At 44.1% G+C, this 21,690-nt stretch overlaps 2 long non-coding RNA genes across 3 annotated transcripts in view; one reads left to right on the top strand and one right to left on the bottom strand.

The window, feature by feature from the left end:
• The window catches only part of LOC147030279 (uncharacterized), a 26,195-nt gene extending 10,769 nt beyond the window's left edge, over nt 1-15,426 (top strand). Inside the window, exons 2-3 of the long non-coding RNA XR_015056291.1 lie at nt 14,764-14,878; nt 15,238-15,426. This is a non-coding gene — a long non-coding RNA (uncharacterized LOC147030279). The remainder of the gene's footprint in view (nt 1-14,763; nt 14,879-15,237) is intronic.
• The window catches only part of LOC147030278 (uncharacterized), a 72,357-nt gene that overhangs the window by 41,100 nt on the left and 9,567 nt on the right, over nt 1-21,690 (bottom strand). For both annotated transcript variants that reach the window (XR_015056290.1, XR_015056289.1), the window contains exons 2-3: nt 15,914-15,967; nt 13,051-13,348 (exon numbers count right to left, since the gene is read on the bottom strand). This is a non-coding gene — a long non-coding RNA (uncharacterized LOC147030278). The remainder of the gene's footprint in view (nt 1-13,050; nt 13,349-15,913; nt 15,968-21,690) is intronic.

Here is a 21,690-nt window from a genome sequence, read left to right on the forward strand (position 1 = left end):
TTTATTTTATTGCTTGTAATTTATGGGATTCCTTTTGAGCATCTTTTATACTCTTTATAGCACCTGCTACATTTCCCATGGCAGAAGCGGTTGAACCTATTAGGTCTTTATGTTTAAGAATCGTTGAACCTATACCCATTGGAGTATCAATTATTGCATCTCCTTTGTTTCTAAATTGATGCCCCACACTACACCCCATTGTCTCTTAGGTTTATAGTATCCTCTACCAAGATACATACCTTCACCCATGTAGTATGGTGAAAGGAACATCCCATCCCCATCTTTATTAATTATTATATATTTTCCCAACTGGTGTTTCCTCACAATAACCATTTTATACATTTATTGAAAAACTTTACAAAGGTGAATTCTGATGTATATAATGTCTCCATTGAAGGAAATCATATGATTATCTTGATCGGTTGTCTTAAAACTTACTCTGTATATGGTTTTTCTTGACACAGGCAGATAAACCAGAATTTTTGGTTCCATATTGAATTTATAACCAATTGGGGATGATTATGCGCTGAATGAAAATATTGTATTTGTTCTTTTTCCATCGTTTTAAGCACTATCAATCAAATCACAGTGAATTAATACTGAATTTATACCTGAGGATATTTGAGTGGCATTATCATTGGAAAACGTTCCATTTCTTTCAATCTTTTTTGAGGAGAAACCCAATAACTCTCTAAATGAATTATTTTATCAATTGTGAAATCAACTTATAATTATTTTTTAGTCTAATAGTTGATTTTGAAGTTTGTTTTTGAATAACTATACCAATTTTTTTTGGTTCATCACCTAGTTCTTTCATAAGGCGGGCAATTGTGGAAGATATTTGGGAAATCTCGTATGCTCTGGGTGAAACTGTTATAGTTTTGTATCCGCTTCTCGGATTATAACTAAACTTGTCATTTTTCTCTGTGATATTAAACAAGGCCTAGTAAGTTTCCACAGACAATCAAGATGCTTCCTATTTTTTTGTGGGGTGAAGTTGTAGTGGGTATGGGAATGAAGCCGTGTGATGACTCATTGTGAAATTAAAACTAAGGATTGTGCTTCTCAAAAAATCTATAATTGCACCACTCCCACTAATTTGTTTCTCTAACTATTTGTTATGTCTTTCCAACTCCTTTTGAGCCTGTATTTGAGCCTTCCTTTCATTAGCAGTATTTACTGCTGTGGAAATACCACCCATCAATAAGTTCAAAAAAGTCTGAATATAATTATTATAAATCTCTTTATCATTCTCTGAAACACCACACCTGTTAAATCATCTTGAAAAGAAGATAATACAAATCTTCCAACATTCAGTGGTACTAATTCTACCATTATCTTATCTATAAATATAAATACGTCATTATCATCTTTCAACAATTAAAAAAAAAATTATCTTTCACATCTACAATGATGATATTTTTTCATTTTCATCGTGAGAGAGAATTAAACTCATTTCACATGGGATAAAATATCTTTGTATTGACATTTATTAATTATTTTCATATTCATAATCTGGTCTAAAATGGCTGATACCTCATTAATACAATTGTTGTTTCCTGCCTTCTTACTACCTAACAGCAATAACAATCTTTTAACAAATTGTAATGGGGCATTTGGAAGAAAAGTAACACCTGAACCAAGCTTACTTAAAGCATATATAATGTTTCTCCTTCTCATTCTTCTTAATTTTACCAGCAACATAAATTCCATCATCCAAGTGAGTCTAGTTGTGGTGTCGTGATAGTGGTGCTTCGAAGGCAGACACGAGCGGGGGAACAGTTCAACCCGGCTTTGTTGCACGAGCGGGAGCGTGAGCGTACGTTGCCCGTAACTCTCCTTTATTACGTACTCGATGCACTCTACAAGCCACAACGACTACAGCAACCACTACAACGCCTCAGGCGGCGCGCACTCCTATATCCCCTGCACGCACGTGACCACGCCGACCACTCCTCCCCGACATGCCCTGCCCCCGCAGGCCCGCTACACCACACTCCTCCCTCCTAAAACCATGATTATTAAATGACCATCGTCATAATAAGCATAAGCAGCACAGGATACCACGATATAAAAGCAGATAAGGTACAAAAACGATAATAGCCTCAAAAAGAAAAAGCATAGGCACATCACACCATATAACGTGTCGATGCGAGCGAGTGGAGCTGCAACGGCCAGGTCCCGAAGACTGAGTTGCCCAATGAACCCACAAAACTCTGACCGCGTTACAGATATCAAGCAGCAAGGCGAGAAGCACAGCATCACTATGCCGCAAAAGCGCCCCCAGGCGGCTCATGCTTACACGCCCTCCGGCGAGGTCGTGGCGACCTCCCGAGCAAACCTCCCCCGGCACCATCAAACGCCTCCGGCCGACAAGGCGGCACATCTCCCCCAGCCAGACCTGAAGCAGATAAATATTCCGAGGCCGGAAGGCCGCTGTCTGGAAACTGTGGCGCCAATGCCAAACCCGACTGACCTTGGGTGGGGACGCTGAACAGCGCCGTCGGCTGGATGCAACAAATACCCCATAACAACCCACGCACTACAATCAGTTGAGATTCCAATGTACGTCCAAACGGCCTCGGGCGAGAACAGAGAGTTGTGCCCCAGGCACGTCTCACCTTGCCGAAATCAGAGGTGGGGGTAACGCTGAACAGCGAACCAGCCCCGGCTCTGAGTCGATCTCTGAGACCCACACAACAATTAGACGGTAGCAATTCCATACAAACCCAGGCCCGTCATAAATCAATAAGAACATCATCTGTGCAATTGCAAACTCCTTTTTCCGTACAGCGCGTTTTTCCGATAAAATCCCCGCACATGACAAAGTAACAACCCGTGGCCCGTGGCAGCGGGAGGCCAATAAAACCTCTTTATTTGCCACAATCGCTCTCAAAGCCTTCACATCACATCCGTTATCACGAAAATCCCATCGATTGATCCCAGCCAAACATATTCTCACACCTGAACTGCCGGCATTTATTCCAACAACGTTAAACTGCATCACTTGAGCAATGAAAATCAAATACGCAATGAACAGCAACCCATGAACCACATCACGTGTCCATCTCCCGGCTGTCGTCGCGATGTTGCGATGACCTGCTTGCCATCGACAGTCGCGATCCGCGAACTTCTTGAACACGACGGGCTCGCTGCAACTCCCCGTCGACACCGCCTGAACAACACAGGCGGGCCTTGCATCATGAGCGCAGCCGAAGCGCGAGAGCTCAGCGCGAGAGCTGGCACGGCTCCCGTTGCTCCCGAACCGCAGATCATCGTTGCAGGAAGCAACGAACGGCCGCTCCCGTTGCATCGAGGCGGCTCCTGCAGCCAGAACCTCGCCCTCGGGTCTCGAAGGAAGCACCGGCGCACCTGGAGGCACGAACTGGAGATCCAGCTCGAGGTGTGCCAACCAGTCCCGACCCAAAAGGGCGGGCCCCCCCCCTCATACCACAAACACCGAGGCGGGCCCCCCCCCCTCATACCACAAACACCGAGAGTAGGGCGCTTCGACCCCGGTAGACCACCGAGACGTCTGCCACCGCAAGCGGTGCAATCGCTTCGCCGGTGTACGTGCACAGCGACAAGGTCGTCTTGACCAGGCGAACACCGCGAAGACTACGAGCCGCCCGCTCGCCCATGACCGACACTGCAGCCCCGGTGTCAACGTAAAACACGGTCGGCTCGCCATTCACCTCGACTTCCACTGTGATTGGTCTTGTCACCTCCGGACCAATCGAAAACAGACTCAACATTGGTTGCCTCTCCTGCTCTGGCCCGCCGGCATCGCTATGCCCCGGCTGCAGGCCGCTCCGCAGGTCACTGGGGTCCTCCCGCACCTCGCCATCCAAGACCCCAACGGAGGCCCCCGCCATCCGACACACACGCTTCAAATGTCCCACCTTGTGACAATGCAAACACACGGTGTTCTTATACGGGCACACTCGTCGCAGGTGTGGACCACTACACCCCCAGCACCCCTGGAAATCCACCTCGCTCCCGGTGCGGCCGCGCGCGCCCCCGGCCCGCACCGCCAGACGCGCGCGCGACCTGGGGCACCTGGGTCATCGCGTGGACCCCGGGATCAGCCGACATGCCCCAGCTGGAGCTACTCCTGGCCGGCGATGGCGCGGACATCCGTGAGCGTCTGCTCGACAGCCGAAGCAGTCCCGACCGCTGAGTCGAATGTAACGTCGACACCGCTCATCCGCAGAATGGCTGCCACCATCTTCGCGTCTTGCAGACCTGAAATAAAACGATCTCTGAGTCGCGCCGGATGCTCCTCTGCCGTAAACTTGCAAGCCACGGCCGAATGCTTCACCCGTGCCACAAAATCTGCAACGCGCTCCTCCACACCCTTCGCGAGGTGATCGAACTGGTACCCAGCGAGCTGCAATGACTTCTCTGGCACCAAGTGGGTCTTCATCTTCTCCACGATATCCTGAAACGATAGCCCGTCATCACTGGGCTTATCTGGAGCTACCAAATCATTCAGCAGCCGGTAGTGCTCCGTTGACAGCGAGGCGAGCAAGATCGACTTGCGTTTGCCTTCATCATCTACATCATTCGCGTGGAAATAGCAGCCCAATTGTTCAGAAAACAATTCGAAGTCATCTCCCACGAAGACGGGCACGCGTCCGTGCGCTGTGCCCCGACCTTCTGCCATGCTGGTGAGCCTCCTGGCTCCGGAGCCTGTGCGCGCGGCGTGCGAACCTGCGATACGCTCTTCGCGATGCGCTCCTCCGGAACCTCGAACCTGGCGGGGTGCGCTGAGTTACTCGCTGCCGATCCGAACCCAACCACCCTGCACACGCCGATCTGAACAGCCTCGTCGCCAAACTGTGGTGTCGTGATAGTGGTGCTTCGAAGGCAGACACGAGCGGGGGAACAGTTCAACCCGGCTTTGTTGCACGAGCGGGAGCGTGAGCGTACGTTGCCCGTAACTCCCCTTTATTACGTACTCGATGCACTCTACAAGCCACAACGACTACAGCAACCACTACAACGCCTCAGGCGGCGCACACTCCTATATCCCCTGCACGCACGTGACCACGCCGACCACTCCTCCACATCATGCCCTGCCCCCGCAGGCCCGCTACACCACACTAGTAAATTAATACATATTCTATCATCTTCTTTTTTATATTCAACGGTTCATCAAAACAACTTGAACCTTGGATACCATATTTTGTTAGAAAAAAACATTAATCTGGGAGTTAGTTTAACATTTGGTTGAGCGGAACTCAAGAACCTCAATGCATCATGACATAATACCTTTTCTTGAACAAGATAGAACATTGTTGGTTCTTCTGTTGGAATGAGTCCTGCTATGGTTTATGAATTTGCTGAATATTCATTGTTTTGAAGAGCCTTCAAAACATAATCAGGAGGTCGATTTACCTTTCCCAGCTCTTGAAATAATCCTTCATCATATTCTAATTTTCCCATATTCTCTAGTTCTTCCTCCGTCACTTCACTAAAAATTTTATAATTTGAAGTTTTTTAGGATTGTATTCTATCATGGGAATTGCAGATATTTGTTGAGTTTTTAAAAGTGGTTCAAAAAAATTCTCTTATTTTCTTTCAAACACTTCTTCACCCGTTACTTTCTGTCTCTGTTTCTTATTTATGTCCTCCTGTTGCTTTACAACTTTTGAAACTAACTTCCGATGTTCCTTAAATCTTCTAGCTCTTTCATTTGCTTCCATTTTCTGTATTTATTTGTTGAAAAATATATTTTAGTATCTCATTTTGTTTGACCACAATATATTTATATTTTCCAGTTGTGTGTTTCATAGATTCCTCAAATTCATTTTTATTACACAACATGGAACAATTGTCTCTCCAAAATTTATTTATATCAATTGCATTTAACTTGAATAAAAGTATGAGCATTATTTCTTATTGAGTGACAAGTGAGTTGAAAGTACGATTGACTAAGATAAATGTCTCCCTCTTGTGTAGTCGCGAACCATAACCATTTGGTTTCTCTCATTAACACAATCATCAAAGATGATGGGGTTCTTTTTTAATTTATACAAATCTTGGGGTGAAGGTATATCATCCATATTATCACTAACAATACACGTTATATGTTTTGATTTCTATTTACCTTTCTGTTTCACGGAATAGTTGTATTATATCTTCAATGTTGTAATGATTTAGTTTGTTTTGAAGTTTAAATAAACCAATGATGTCTTCTTTTTGAGGACCTGCATTAAAACCTTGTGAGAGTAGTTGATACTCAGGTCGAAAACTTGACTTTGTGAAAATTAATAAATTATGACAATCTAAAAAGTTGGAAGGAAGGAGCATCTTCAAAAGCAAGCAGGTTTTTTTTTCCATATCCACTTGAACCAACTATTAAGCATCTTAATGACTTTGGTATATTTTTAGGTTGTTAAATTTTGTTATTTTCCCAAATGGGTTAAAAAAAAATCATTCATTTATATATTTAGAAAATAAATTATGTAATTTTTTATAGGCTTTTTTTAGAAATGTGATGTTTTATCCTGAGTTCAGGTTTAATTTCAAGATAATCCATTATTTTATTTATACAATATCTAGTGTTGATATTTTCCTGAAAATGACAATCAAGAATATTAAATAAGATCAATCCAATAAACATTACCCTAATTTGATCAATCTCTTCTGTTGAAAGAAAAGGTGTGTTATCACCTTCATACTTGACATTCATTTCTCCAATAAATCTTGCAAAGTAATTCATTTTTGGTGTAATTTTGAAAGTTATGTTCCTTATTAAATTTTTATCATCATTCATTGGAAGATAATGACTAAATATACATTGTTGATCGGCTTTTGATTTAAATATACATTGTTTATAGGCAAATTTATCATATGGGATATCAGGGAATTCAAGAAGCTCAATATCTGGTATATTGTTTGGATTCAGCATATTTATATAGTAGTTTTCACTTAAAATAAAATTAATCTTCACTCTAAATCAGTGTAAGCATCTTCATCATCTATAAAGCTACTTTCATAACTATCATTTGAACACAATTTCAAATCTTCAAATCTATCATTTCAAAATCTTCGGCTGTATAATGACTCATTTATCGAAAAACGAACGAAAAACGATCAATGCCGGATTTCAATTATATTCCAAACAAGCAAATACAACCCGTTGCTTTGCTGACAGGGACAATGATAGGGGGCCAGGGGCGAGAAAGAGGGAGGGGGGGAGAGGGGGGAGAGAGAGAGAGAGAGAGAGAGAGAGAGAGAGAGAGAGAGAGAGAGAGAGAGAGAGAGAGAGAGAGAGAGAGAGAGAGCAAGAGAGAGAGAGAGAGCGAGAGAGAGAGAGAGCAAGAGAGAGAGAGCAAGAGAGAGAGAGAGACAGCAAGAGAGACAGACAGCAAGAGAAACAGACAGCAAGAGAGACAGACAGCAAGAGAGACAGACAGCAAGAGAGACAGACAGCAAGAGAGACAGACAGCAAGAGAGTGACAGAGGTGTGGGAAGGAAATGCTGCATTTTATGAAGAGGGGACAGAGTAAGAGAGAAGGGTGTGGTTGTGGTGATGGGGGGGGGGGGGGAGGTTAGACAGGTGAGGGGTGGAGGTGGAGTTAGCAAAGAGAATTAGATGTGATGCTTAATGACCAAACACGACAAAAAAACATGTCAGAACAGCTGTACATGCAATGACACAACAGAGTTTGTAAAGTAATCTGCTGGCACATCTACAAAAACTTTAATATTCCAGTTCCAGAAAATTTGTGGGAAAATGAAACAAAAGCAATCACTGAAAACACTGAAGTACTGCTCACGTACGACCTAATGATTCCATCGAGTGTGAACATCGAAAACAAAGCATTATGACCAGATATCATGCTTAGGTACAAAAAAAATAAGAGAAGAGGGCATTGCTAATTGAGGTGTTAATACCAGTGATTTTGGATTAATGATGCAGAAATCAAGAAAATGACCGAATACCAAGACCTCAAGCATGAAGTGAAAAGATCCTGGAAGCTGAAGAATGCCAAAGTTTCCCTGTGATGACGAAGAACCTCACGGGAATGATGTAAAAGAACCTCATGGAGATATTAAAAACCATCCCTGGGGCTATTACTACAAACCAACTACAGTTAGCAGCTGTCCTGGGCTCAGTAACAATCCTGAAAAGATCGCTCGACAAAACTTTGAGACAGAAAACTTCACAGCTTGGTCCATGAATCATGACCCCTTACCAAAATGAAGGTGGATACTTTGAGCCCACCCTGGGAGGACATTATTCCAAATTCTGAAAACCCATTAGTACACACACACACACACACACACACACACACACACACACACACACACACACACACACACACACACACACACACACACACACACACACACACACACACAACGGTAGATACTTCAAGACTTGGGAGGGATCCATTCCACCTTCTGAAATCCGCTTATGGAGATTAAAAGCAACACGCACACACAAAGTTCCGTTAATGGCAATACAGTTGATATTCATACACATATGCACAAATGTACACACACATAAAGTACATAAAAACGACAAACATAAAGATTTACCTTTAAACAGAGTTCTTTGAGAGAGGAATTCAAGTGAGAGATTAGCAAAATTCAATTGAAAAATATATCAAGGCACAGAACACAAAATGTCGATCGACGTTCTATGCCTCCACAAACAGATAATGGCAAACACCTGGTCAGATGGACCTTATTGTTTTTATATATGTATCAATGTCGAAGTGAGGGGTGGATTGTATTCAGAGATCACACAAAAACGTAAAACAAAACGATATCCTGTGAAAATAAAATTGCACATTTTCAGCGATGAGACACCTGCTGAGGCACACACCGCACGGTTCCAAACACAGGTGGAAACGTACGTCTGTCTTATTGATGTTCCATTGAGAGCACGGGTACTTTTACCAAAACGAACAACCAAGCAGCTTGGAGAGCACTCGCCAAGTAGCCTAAGCACTCAAGCAAGCATTCCAACAAAACGGTTGATAAGAAACTGCTCGTTTGGAATGCGATTAGCAACACATTAAACATACTCCTCCAGGAGACGCCCAAAATGTCAAGCCATGAACGCTGACATCTCTCGATGTTTATAAGCATTGCAATGCACCCAGCGATTTGTAGATATGATGAACAGGCATTCCATGAGTGGGGAAAGAGAAAACAACAACTTTATCATTAAGAAATCGTTGCTGCCTGTTCCAAGTCAAGGCATGGTTGAGTAGGCCAGAAAACATGGCAGCTTCAGACCCCAGCGAGGTTACCCAGGAAATGCCTTGAGGATCGCGTGATGAAAGGTATAATGAAATAAGGCTGTTAATTATCTTCAAAAGGGGTGTTTTAACGAAACCAAACACCCAACTTTCACTTTATAACATTTTTCTTGCACTTGGAGTTTTCATAACATGCATGCAAAGTTTCAGGCTGGTTGGTTTTATGTTTTTCGAGTTGTGCAGGAGACACACACACACAGATACGCTGACACACACACACACACACACACACACACACACACACACACACACACACACACACACACACACACACACACAGGTTTTTATTAGTATAGATGAACACTTTTTGAGCAGTCAGAACTGTTGTGAAGCTCAATCCCACCTTTTAAATTTTGAAAATCGGTTCAGGTTAAGAGTTTGGACAGCGTTTTATTAACCATGTGCGGAAATTAAATAAAGTGACGCTGGAGACACCCGGGGTTTAGGTGTGTGGCTTAGAGAGCCTCGCGGCTCTGAAAATGCCATTAAACACAAAAGAAGAAGAAGAACACCTGGTCGCACATCAAAAGAAGAATTATTCACAATAGCTAAAGTTTAATAACGGAGCACCCACCTCAAATAAGCTTGTGCACAATGTGACAATCAACACCACTGGTCACGAGGAAGACCGATTCACCATCATGTTTGCCAGCACTGCAGATGGTGGTAAGCTTCTCCTGTATGTCAAGTTTCCAGCCGGCGTCACTGTTTGTGCACAGTAGAAGGGGTGAATAGATGAGGGACTGGTCCAGGACTGGGTGCGCACGGTCTGGAGTAGTAGGCCGGATGGCGGTCTCTCCCGACGACGAAGCTTGCTAGTCCTGGATGCGCTCAGTTGTCACAAGGCCGACGACACCAAAGCGCTGCTCCATCGGACCAACACCGATCTTGTCATCGTCCCAGGTGGGATGACATCGCTCTTGCAGCCACTCCATGTGTCCATCAACACACCGCTCAAGGATGGGCTACGTCGCTGCTGGTCCGACTGGATAATGAGTGGGGAGAAGACTGACACCAATAGCGGGAGGATGAGAATGGTCGACCTTCCGATGATCTGCAGCTGGATCATCAAGGTTTGGGAGGAGATACTGTCGGACATCATCGAGCGAGCATTTCTGAAATGCTGCATCTCCAACAACATGAACGGCACAGAGGACGACATCATTTGTGAGGAGGAGACTGCAAATGACGGTGACAGTGACGTGGACTTGCTAGACCCTGATTTGGACAAGCAGTTATGTGCAGTCTTCGACGAGGAAAGTCTTCGATGAGGACTTCCTCGGGTTAAGCTAAAAAGCTTAATCAAAACCAAACGTCCCTTTTCAGGGCCACAAATCCACAATAAATATGTATGATACCGGTATGAATCCCGTTCTTCATTTTTCTAGGAACAATAAAATTATCTTTATAATATCAAAAAAAATTAAAAATAAAAATAAAAACTTCTTGGTATTCTCTCCTCTCTCTTCAACTTCTTGAAAATGAGAAAATAGGCTGGTCGACGAAATTAAGCAGACATGCGACTAATGAGAATAAGACTGTTGGACGAATTTAAGCATGTTGATACCTCCATCACTTAGTTCCATACAAACATATTTAGATCTAAATAAGAAAATAAAATGATCAATATATTCATTTATTTTGAGGGTGAAAAACATGGGTGCAGTTAATACACCGGAAAAGTTTGTGTTTTTATTTTATGAGGGTGAAAAACATGGGCGCGGGTAATACACGCCGTGGTTTATTCACCGGAAAATACTGTCGACCTTTTAGACCCTTTTCACATGCTTGAGAGATTATATACTGTCAACCCCTTTGGGCTTAGACCCTAACTACTATTGGAATGTACCCTCTCGATGTTTTGACTATCTGGAACCTTTTATACGCACACCACGCAAACATCTTTAGTCTTCTTGCAAAACACAAACACAGACTACATATGTTTTTCAGCAACTAATGTGAGAACTTGACCCACTTGGGGGTGGGAACTCTGCCAGGTATATGTATGCATGTATGTATGTATGTATGTATATAAGTATATATCTATACTAATAAATGTCTGTATGTGTATGTATATATTGACTCATAACACTAACCTGAACAGCACACAAAAGATTGACCCTTTTGAGAATGGCACACTACTATCAGTGGAGGTTTCATGAACTTATTTGTATGCCTGTATAGTATATATGTATAAAATCTGGTCAAATTAGGTCAAGAGTTAACGTCAATGCCATCCAAAACATGGGAAAAAAACCCAGTAGACGACGATTGGAAAATGTATCAACCAAATTTGTTACGCACAACATTCATTCATGGAAAACACTTGGACCTAGACAGCAGATAGTGAGACCCAGAAGCTTGAAAGAAAAGACTTCTTCCAGAGGATTGTTGAGAAAGTGGATTGGGTGGGGGGGGAGGTTCCAAACAGTCCTTTTGGAGAGACAAAGTGAGAGTGTGAGACTTGTCTGGATTGAAAGACATGTTCCAGGTGCTGGACCAGTTTTGTGATTTTATCCAGATCTGCAGTGAGCAAAGAAGCTGCTGCTTGCCGGTTTGAGGGACGACAGATGGCATGGCAGAGGGTGGAGTCATCAGCAAAGAGATAAAGAGCATTTTCCAGAGAGTCAGATTATTGATGAAAACCATAAAAAGAACGCTGCCTTGAGGAACTCCAGTCTGGACAGGAACAGGGGATGAACGAACTCCAGTTAGGGCCACACGTTGACTGCGACAGGAGAGCAAGTCTGCGGGCCATGAGTGGAGATGGCCTTGGATACCATAGGAAGTGTTTGGTGAGCAGGGCAGGGTGCCAGACCATGTCAAAAGCACACGAGGAGTGGTTTCAGAGATATGGAGATGCAAAGTTTTTCCAAGATGGCGCCTGTACCACGTGATCCATGATGTCATAATTATCATTCACATTCTACAGGAGGAGGCGCTCCTTTGGTGAAAATTTCATGTCAATCGGACCAAGAATTGCAGAGAAATAAAATTCATACAGATCAAATTAAGTGTTGTACTTGTCGAATTATGGCGTTGTACTTAAGGAACATATGACATCATTATTAACATATCTTATTCCCCAAGGGGAAGACTTCACAAGAAGTCATGTTTCAATTTTTTCCATGTGGCGGTTTCAGAGATATGGAGGTGCAACTTTTTTTTCAATTTTTCCAAGATGGTGCCTGTACCACGTGACCTATGACATCATAATTGTCATTAAAAAAATTTCTACAAGAAGAGCTGCTCAAATTCTGAAAATTTCGTGTCCATCGGACTAACAGTTACAGAGGAAAATTTTTTTTCGTAATACTGATCAGATCAAGCATTGGACTTGTCGAGTTATGGCGTCATGATGAAGACACGATGATATCATCAACATATCTTATTCCCCATTAGGAGTACTTGACAATGAGCCATATTTCAATTTTTTTCCATTGAGCTGTTTGGGAGATATGGAGGTGTAACGTTTTTCCAAGATGGCGTCCATACCACGTGACCTATAACGTCATGATTATGAATTAAAAAAAAATTCTACAGGCAGAGGCACTCCTATGGTAAAATTTCATTTCGATCGGCCCAACAGTTTCCGAGAAAATGAATTTTTAAAATGCAGACACGCACGCACATACGCAACCGAATGCCTCACCCTGCTTTTCGCTTTGCAAGCGCAGGGTAATGATGTCAACTGTGAGTGCAGTGTTGGACCTCAAACTATGGAACATCTAATGAGATGTGACATGTTAAATGAGGTATGCACACTCACCTCTCAACTATCCAGCTTGGGTTTGAATATTGTCCCAGCTTTAAACTGCCATCCTGGTGTCTCCCAGGCAGAGCAAGGCATCAATGTGCATGTCGTCCCTCAGATGGATGGGAACGCTGGTCGTCCCATCAGCCAGCATCAGTTGGTGGGCGTTAAAGATCCCACGGTGCCCTTCGCCTTGAGTAGGCAATTTATGACACCATGAACAAATTTCATATTCCTGCCCAAGCCAACAGAGGGCGTTGTATCAGCAGCACAGCCACGCCTTCAGCCAATTACTCAACTCGCATCAGTGTTGCTGCAGGCAAAAGAAGAAGATGAGGCAGGTTCATCAAAGGATCTGGCAGAGGAAAATGACAGAGCCCTTAACTCTGTTTGCCAATGGCAGAGGCAGGGTGTGATGACATTGGATGAATGAATACTGTTTCACCACAAAAGCAGAGACATTGATGCATACTTGATCTTGTATGAGCAATACCATATACAGAAAACCCACACATGCGAGATTGACCCTTTTGAGAACGGCATAATAAATGTGAATAAATTTGGCGCCAATCGACAAGAAAAGAAAGCATGCATCATAAAGTTTCTTATTGGAAGTAATATCCCAACATTGGTGCAGTAGAATTGCACCTTCTTCAGATTCCAAGTGAAATAACATGATGATGATCATTCCTTTACTTTTGTATGCAACACACGGCTGCTACTTTCATCATTTGCTGGGGTGTGGACGACGACGACACCGCCGATTGAAAAGTGACTGTGATTTGTTACTCTCATGTGGTAGAGCAGTTATTGAACCATCAATCATCATAAATGCCTGAACTTTGGTTACATGTTTATCAGATACGGTGGCATCATGGTGTGAGCATCCATTCTGAGTCTGGGGGGGTTGATGCTTCGAACCCTGGGCAAGTCATACCGACGACTCTAAAAATGGTACCTGCTGCATCCTCACTTGAAGCTTAGCATTTTAAAAGGATAGAACATGGACAAACAACCCTCAGTAGGCAATATAAGTTTGATAGGCCAAATGACCTTCTCCTGCATTGAAGTTCCTTGTAAAGGAACACATACTATTAATTATATTAAGTAAAAGGTGACATGGGTTGGGGGGGGGGAGTTCATAGCTAGAATGTGATCACAAGGCAAGGTCAGGTGGAGGTATTGAGGTGGGAAACCCTTAATTTGGGACTTTGTTTTTTGCACTATGGGCACCACACACTGCTACACCACCACTGCCATATTGAAGGATTTCCTGGCTGCCAAGTTTAGACCATACCTGATAATTAATGGTGATGCCGTGGTATTGCAGGGAATATTTGATTGACAAGATGATTGTGTGTATTGTTAGAATGGTAGTGGTAGGGTGAGAGAGGAGGGGGAGGAAAAAGAGAGGGGGGGGAGAGAGAGAGAGAGAGACAGAGAGAGACAGAGAGAGACAGAGACAGAGACAGAGACAGAGAGAGAGAGAGAGAGAGAGAGAGAGAGAGAGAGAGAGAGAGAGAGAGAGAGAGAGACAGAGACAGAGACAGAGACAGAGAGAGAGAGAGGCAGAGACAGAGACAGAGACAGAGACAGCGACAGGAAAAAACCTGTCACTTCGATAAAAAATATTAAATAAGATCAAAGCTGACCATGCCATGTTGAACATAAGCAACACATCTGCATCTCAACATGAGCACCATTTCCTGTGTGTTTTGTATTTTACAGCAATGGTCCCACTTCACAGAAGCAATAAAGATTTCATATGCTTGAACTGTGTCCTCCTGAATCAGATTGCACAGACAACTGACTGAAGTACAACACAATGACTGGGAGATCACAGGTACGGGAGAGCAAAATGCTGTCATTGCTGTGTGTTTGCTTCTGCTCTTGCTTCTTCCTGTTGGAGAGTTTCTGCTGATCTGGATTTTTTTCTTCTTCTTTTTCCACTTTTACCTTCCTTCTGCCTTTCTTCTTCAATCTGCCTCTCCTTCTTCCTTTCTTCTTTGTTAGCTTTTTTCATTGTTCTTCTTCTGTCGTCCTTCTTCACTCTTCCTCCTTCCTCTTTCTGTATTTCTTCTCTTTCCTCTTTCTGCCTTCTTCTTCAGCACTGAGGATTTCACATCACATTTTATCACAGTGTTTGACATTGTTTTTGTCCTTATAGAGCTTCATGACAGATAATGCTGCATGCTTTTCCAGGTGGTGGCAAGACTCCCTCCACACCCCAACTCTCTGTCCTCCATTTCCCCCTCACTAACTTCTGCTCCTAAAAGCGAAAGGGCATTCTTAAATGGATCATTACAAATTTAATATCGTGTCACCACAATCACCGAGTTCGAAGTTGTATTACTTGGAACTTCCTTATCATTACTCGTCAATAAATGACCATCTCAGTACTCTGGTGTATTTTGTATCAATGACAGTGAATAATGCATTTTTAACCACATTTGGGAAAAATAAAGAATTCAAATAAAGCCTGTTTTTGAGTCCTACCAACTCGTGTTCCATTGCTTCTAACTTGCCACGCGTCATTTAAAAATCTGCCCCCTGAGGGAGAAATTAATTGATATGGCCGAAAGAAGTCATGGTATGGATGTTTATCCCAGGTGGCATGTAATTAATCTGGGATGTGTTCAATGACCAAGTTTCTTGTAGAGTGCTCACCAAGTGACTGAAGGAATCAAGCAAGCACTCCATTCAAAACAGTTGATAACGAACGGCTGGCTTGGCAAATGCTAGCTCACTCTTTGGTAACTGAACACATTCAAAACTAAACCGTCAGTCCTTAACAGCCCCCAAATGAATCCCTACAACCTCCCCGTAGTCCATACTAACCATGAAAATGCATCGGCGATACAGTCATCATTTCACTCACATAAAGATTTGCCCACGCTGCACAGCACGTCCCGCACTGCAGCACATCTGCTCCCTGCGTGCAGAAGCACATGGTTCGTGAGATGGCCGTATAACCTACACAATGGCGCCACACACCATAGGCCTAGATGCGAGTTTGGACAACATACCCATGAAACCCGCACACCACAAACACGTAACCAAGTATGCAGGTACGCACGTACTCCCGCGGAGTCAGCGAGACATATTTGTACCACATCCATGTGTGCTGTCTACGTACTTCTTCATGCTTGCAGTAACTCCCGACTATTAATATATTACGGCAACTCTTAACATTTTGTAATGAAAGCAGATCGCACAAAATGGTGAAAAAAGCAAACTGCATACTTAATTGCCGAAAAAAAAAAGGATCCCAGTGAATTGTGTCGCCATGGCTTGCAAAAGCAGCTTGTAGGAGGGCAGCAATCCCATTGGTTAATTATTTTTGTTGCACTCAATGAAGTTACACTTTCTGCACATTCCTTAGCCTTTACTTCACTCAATATAATCGTCCAAACAGTAGAAAAAGTTAAGTTTAATGCTTTCCTTAAATAAAGACACTTAGTTATAAAAATGGCAAATTTGTTAAAATTTCCAGATTTCAATCCAGATTTTGACACTTAGTCCACAACATCCAATTCTCTCATCCGAAATAATATTTGATTACTTATATACTTTAACTAGAAGAGCACTCGGTAGAGCGCATACCCCTGACACACAACGCCTGATACACGAGAACATATCAGGCAAAATACATTTTTGAATCATCATGCTATATGTCGTTTTTGGCCCGACCTCTCAATGGTGAAGAATCATTGAAAAATTAAATAATTATCATATCCGGATTTGGATTCAGATCTTCACCAAAATCAAAATGAAAACATCTTTGTCACACACCCAACCTGAAAACCAAGTTTAATCCCAATCCGTCCACGACTTTTTGAGATACCGTGCGACATATCGGTTTAGCCCTATCTCTCAATGGTGAAGAATCACAAAAATAATTATCAGATCCAGATTTGGATCTTCACCAAAACGGAATCAATTCTTCCTCATCATACACCCAACGTGTCCACCAAGTTTCGTCCGAATCCGTCCACAACTTTTTGAAATATCCTGCTATATATCGTTTTTGGTGCTATCTCTCAAAATGGTGAAGAAACACTTGAAAATTTTCAGCAGCCGGATCCGGATTCAGATATTCATCAAAATCTAATGAGTTCGCCCTTGTCACACACGCAACATGTCCTCCAAAGGTCATCCATATCCATCCACCACTTTTTGAGATATCCTGCACACAAGCAAATAGACAAATGGACAAAAAGGGGTAAAAAAACATAACCTCCTTCCACCTTTGGTGGTGGGGGTAATTCGTCCATGAGAATAGATCGCATTTAGAAGGCAATGCTTGTTTCAATGGTACCTAAAAACCCTGCTAGGTGAAGTTGGGCTAAATAAAAATGAGCCTTTCATGGAGGTAAGCCTTTCATTACTCAGACTGTAAGGGTGAGTAAACATTCGAGATGCGTTCTGAACAGCTGCAAGAGCACCTCGTCAATAAGCGACTATCTCGGAATTCTGGTGTATTTTGTTTCACTGACAACATCACAAAAAGCGTTTATACCACGTTTGGTAAAAATAAATAAATAAAATAGAAACCCATTTTCGATTCCTACCAGCCCATTTTTCATCACCTCCAGACCCTCTTCTAGACCCTCACCCCACCCCCCCTCCACTTGGTCACCACTCCCTTGCACCACGGATCCTTTTCATTTCTTCTTCTCTCGATGTTGCCAACTATGCCATCTCAGATTATCCCTCCCCCACCCACGTAAGATCAGGTCAGGTTTGGTAGCATGTGCCGGAGCAGCGCGTCGCTGCATCCACTTTCTGCCTGTACTTCAGGGGCCTCCGTCTGGCCATTCCCCAGGAAGAGGTCTGGCCCATCCCCATCTCCTTGTGATGCTGATCAACCTGCTGCATCAAGAAGGTACGTGGTCAGCCCATTGGCCTCCTCCACTCACGATACTCCCTTGCTGGGAGAATCTGGTGAGGAGGATCTGCGTCAGGAAAATGAGCCACATGTCCATACAGCTGCAACTGACGCTCACAGACTACGCAGGTAACAAATTTCATCTGAGTCTCTCTCAGCAACTGCTCGTTGGACACAAAGTCTGACCAGCGATAGCCAAGGATTCTCCGAAGAGACCTGGTACCAAAGGAATTAAGTCTCTAACTCAGATCCTTGGTCAGAGTCCAAGTTTCACATCCATAGAGCAAGACTGGAAGCACCAAGGACCTGAAGACTTGGACTTTCATCCTCCCGCACAGGTACCAGCAGCGCCACACCCCATTATCCAGTGAATCCATGACTCCCCAGACCTGACCAAGATATCTGTTGACCTCTGGTTCATAGCCAGCAGAGACATGAATATCACTGCCAAGGTAAGTGAATCTCTCCATGACCTCAACATCCTCGCCACAAATAGGTACAGGTAGGACAGCAGCATCCAAGAAGTCATTGAAAACCTGGATCTTAGTTTTGACCAAGGAGATGTGTAATCCTAGTGGTGCCGACTCCTCCTTGAGTACCTAGATGGCCCCGAATAGGATATCTGGAGTCTCCGCAAAGATGACAGCATCATCGGTGAAATCAAGGTCAGAGATCTTGACATTCCCAAACAATGCACCGCAGCTTGATCTCTCCGACATCCTCCCCAGAATCCAGTCCATACAAGTGCTGAAAAGTGTTGGGGCCAGTACACACCCCTGATGAACTCAATTATCAACCGGAAATAAGTCAGAGATGGTATTACCACATCTCACAGCACTCTCAGTACCAGAGTATAGTTCAGATATCAGATTGATCCGTTTTGGCGGTACCCCACAAAGACCAAGTATCCTCCAGAGGGCATCCCGATTGTCAGAATCAAACAATTTACAGAGATCAACAAAGGCTGCAAGCAGCCCCTGCCGAAACTCTCATCTGCGTTCGGTGAGGACCTGAAGAGCAAGGATACGGTCAATCATTAACCTCTTGGTGAAAAGCCTGACTGCTCTGAACGCTAGTGCTCAAGCAGATGGTGGCGAACCCTATCAATAATAATTATCTGAGCAAAGACCTTGCCCGGCACTTGCCCGGCACAGTGGCACCCCTCAGTAGTTGTTGCAGTCTTGGCGATCACCCTTCCCTTTCCAGAGAGTAACAACAAGGCCTCTCTTCCAGTCAGTCAGTTGGGATTATGCCTGTGTTCCAGGCAGATCACATAACTGCATGCAACGACATGAGTGCAGCAATTCTACCAGCCTTGAGAAGTTAAACACGGATGCCACAGATCCCAGAACCTTCAACTGATTTCAACCGGTTCAACACAGCCTGTGTTTCCACAAATGAAAGTGGACCACAGTTTATTGGAGCGTCAGCAATCGGGATTGTAACACCCCTGATATCCAACTCCACAGCTGGTGGATCAGCCTGGTATAGCCGCTCAAAGTAACCGGCCCAGTGGGACTAAACTTCGGACTCCTCTGTCAAGAGCTCCCCACCCTCTTCTGAAACTGTAGTACACCGAGAGATAGGCTTCCATGAACACAATGCACGAATTCCCCTGTAAACAGGAAGAGAATCACTTGACCACAGGTGATTCTCTTCCCCTTCACTCATTCCTCGCACATAGGCATCCTTGTCCACCCTTATTGCACATACAGTTTTATGCCTCAGCTCCCTGAACAGCTCAGCTCTGTCATTCAGCCTGGCCCTGTGAGTCTGGTCAATGTTATCCAGTGTCCCTTGAGAGACAAAATCCTTCTTCACCCTTCAGTGAGTTCCAAGACATCCACCAGCAACATCAAGGATGGTGGTCTTGAAGGCACTCCACAACTCTTCAGGTTCTCCCAAAGCACACAAATCTTGAAGGCACTCCACAACTCTTCAGGATCTCCCAAAGCACCCAAATCCCAAACAGACCACCCAAATCTCCACTTCGTCTGTTCACAAACTTCTCAGCTGCATTCTCATCCTTGAGCTTGCCAACATCCAGCCGAGACTGGGATGGTATTATTCTCATGGATTTAATCTGTAACTTCAGAGTTGCTACAACGAGCCTGTGGTCAGTATTGAGGAACTGAGCACTCCGGTCGACCATGCAGTTCTGGATCTCCACCAGTGGTCAAAGGTCAAGCGCATGGTCAATCTCCTTTGCCACACCACCAGCATTGGAATACGAAGTCCAGCGATGAGCTTGTGGGCGCTGAAACCATGAACCAGCCGCCCTAATTCCATGATTTCTGGCAAAGTCAAGGAACTTAGTGCTATTCTGATTCACAGTTCCTGACCCATGGGGATGAACACATGTCTCATAACCATCCCCATCAGTTCCAGTTGATGCATTGAAATCCCTCAAGACTATTATAGTTTCTCGCCTCGGGCAATGATCAACCACAGACTCGAGCATGGCATAGAATATATCCTTCATGGTGAGATCACTTGCCTCAGTCGGAGCATATACAGAGACCAGAGAAATGACACCCAAGGAGTAACGAATCCATAGTCTCATAATACGCTCGTTGGCCAGTGTTACCTCAATTGTCATTGGAGTCAGCTTATTGGACAAGCTACAGCGACTCCTTGGGCATGGTAACCATCAGAGTGGCCAAACCAATAGGAGGTGTAACCACCCGTCATGATCTCACCACAATCTGGTCTCCGTACCTCAGAGAGAGCTGCAATGCCGGTCCAACCACTTGATCTCAGATGATAACAGAGACAGGTGATCATCCTCTCTTAGGGATAGGATATTCCAGGCACCCACCCGAAGGGACCCCCTCAGGTTAACCCAAGGAGACCGCCGTCTGGTGGATGACACCTCAGCACCACCGCGACACACACTACCGCAATATGACCCGGGAAGGTTACTCCATGGTTTCCCCCTATCATCAAAGATTGGGGGTCCCGAAGGCTTTGCCCCAATCCCGTCATCCAGTGAGCTTCCCTGCAAAGGGCAGCTGAACAGGAGGTACTCCCACAGAGTGGGTTTTCAGATTTGTTTATGCTTTTAGAATGTTTTGCGCAATGAAGGGTTTTGCGGTGGCTGTGGTGCAAATCCTGCCACCAACCTCCTAATAAAAATTTACCCAACTGAAGGAGGACGTCCACAGACACAGTTGTGCACTATAGATGGATGGTGGTTGGCAAACGAGGAGCTCCTCCACCCTTTGACAGGTTTTGGTATTCATCCTGCAGGGTGTCCATATCATACACCCTCCTCACAAAGAAACTTGGTGGAGGAGAAGGTTTAGTTGGCGACAACCTGACCATGGAACAGGTGAGTCCAAGTTTACATGGTACCTGTAGTAAGTCACAGATGTAATCTGACCTGACCTGACACAAGTCAGGTCGAATGAGGTCACGTGCTCTCCTCTCCTGCAAAACTAACTCATTCTGTAAAACCCCAGGTCATAACTTTGATGCTTTGAGGGATCTTGTCAAAGATAAGAAAGTTTGCGGTGAATACAATGCCAAGCACAATCACGTGAAATGGCTCATCTGTCAGGCCCTGTCCATGTCAGATCATCCCTCCCCCACCCTTGTCCAAAACATTATCTTTTCCACCCCGTTGACTTCCTCTGTCCCACCTCAAGCCCACCTCCTTCAAAATTCTTCTTTCTACTGTTCTTTTTGTCATGTTGCGTCCTGATACGTTCAGTGTTCTCACTTTCCATGAGCCTTGACCTTGTATACAAAAAAAAACTGATTTAATT

Source organism: Eptatretus burgeri, chromosome 3 (assembly GCF_056783735.1).
Source record: "Eptatretus burgeri isolate ZD-2024b chromosome 3, Ebu_testis_v1, whole genome shotgun sequence".
Classification (NCBI taxonomy): Eukaryota; Metazoa; Chordata; class Myxini; order Myxiniformes; family Myxinidae; genus Eptatretus; species Eptatretus burgeri.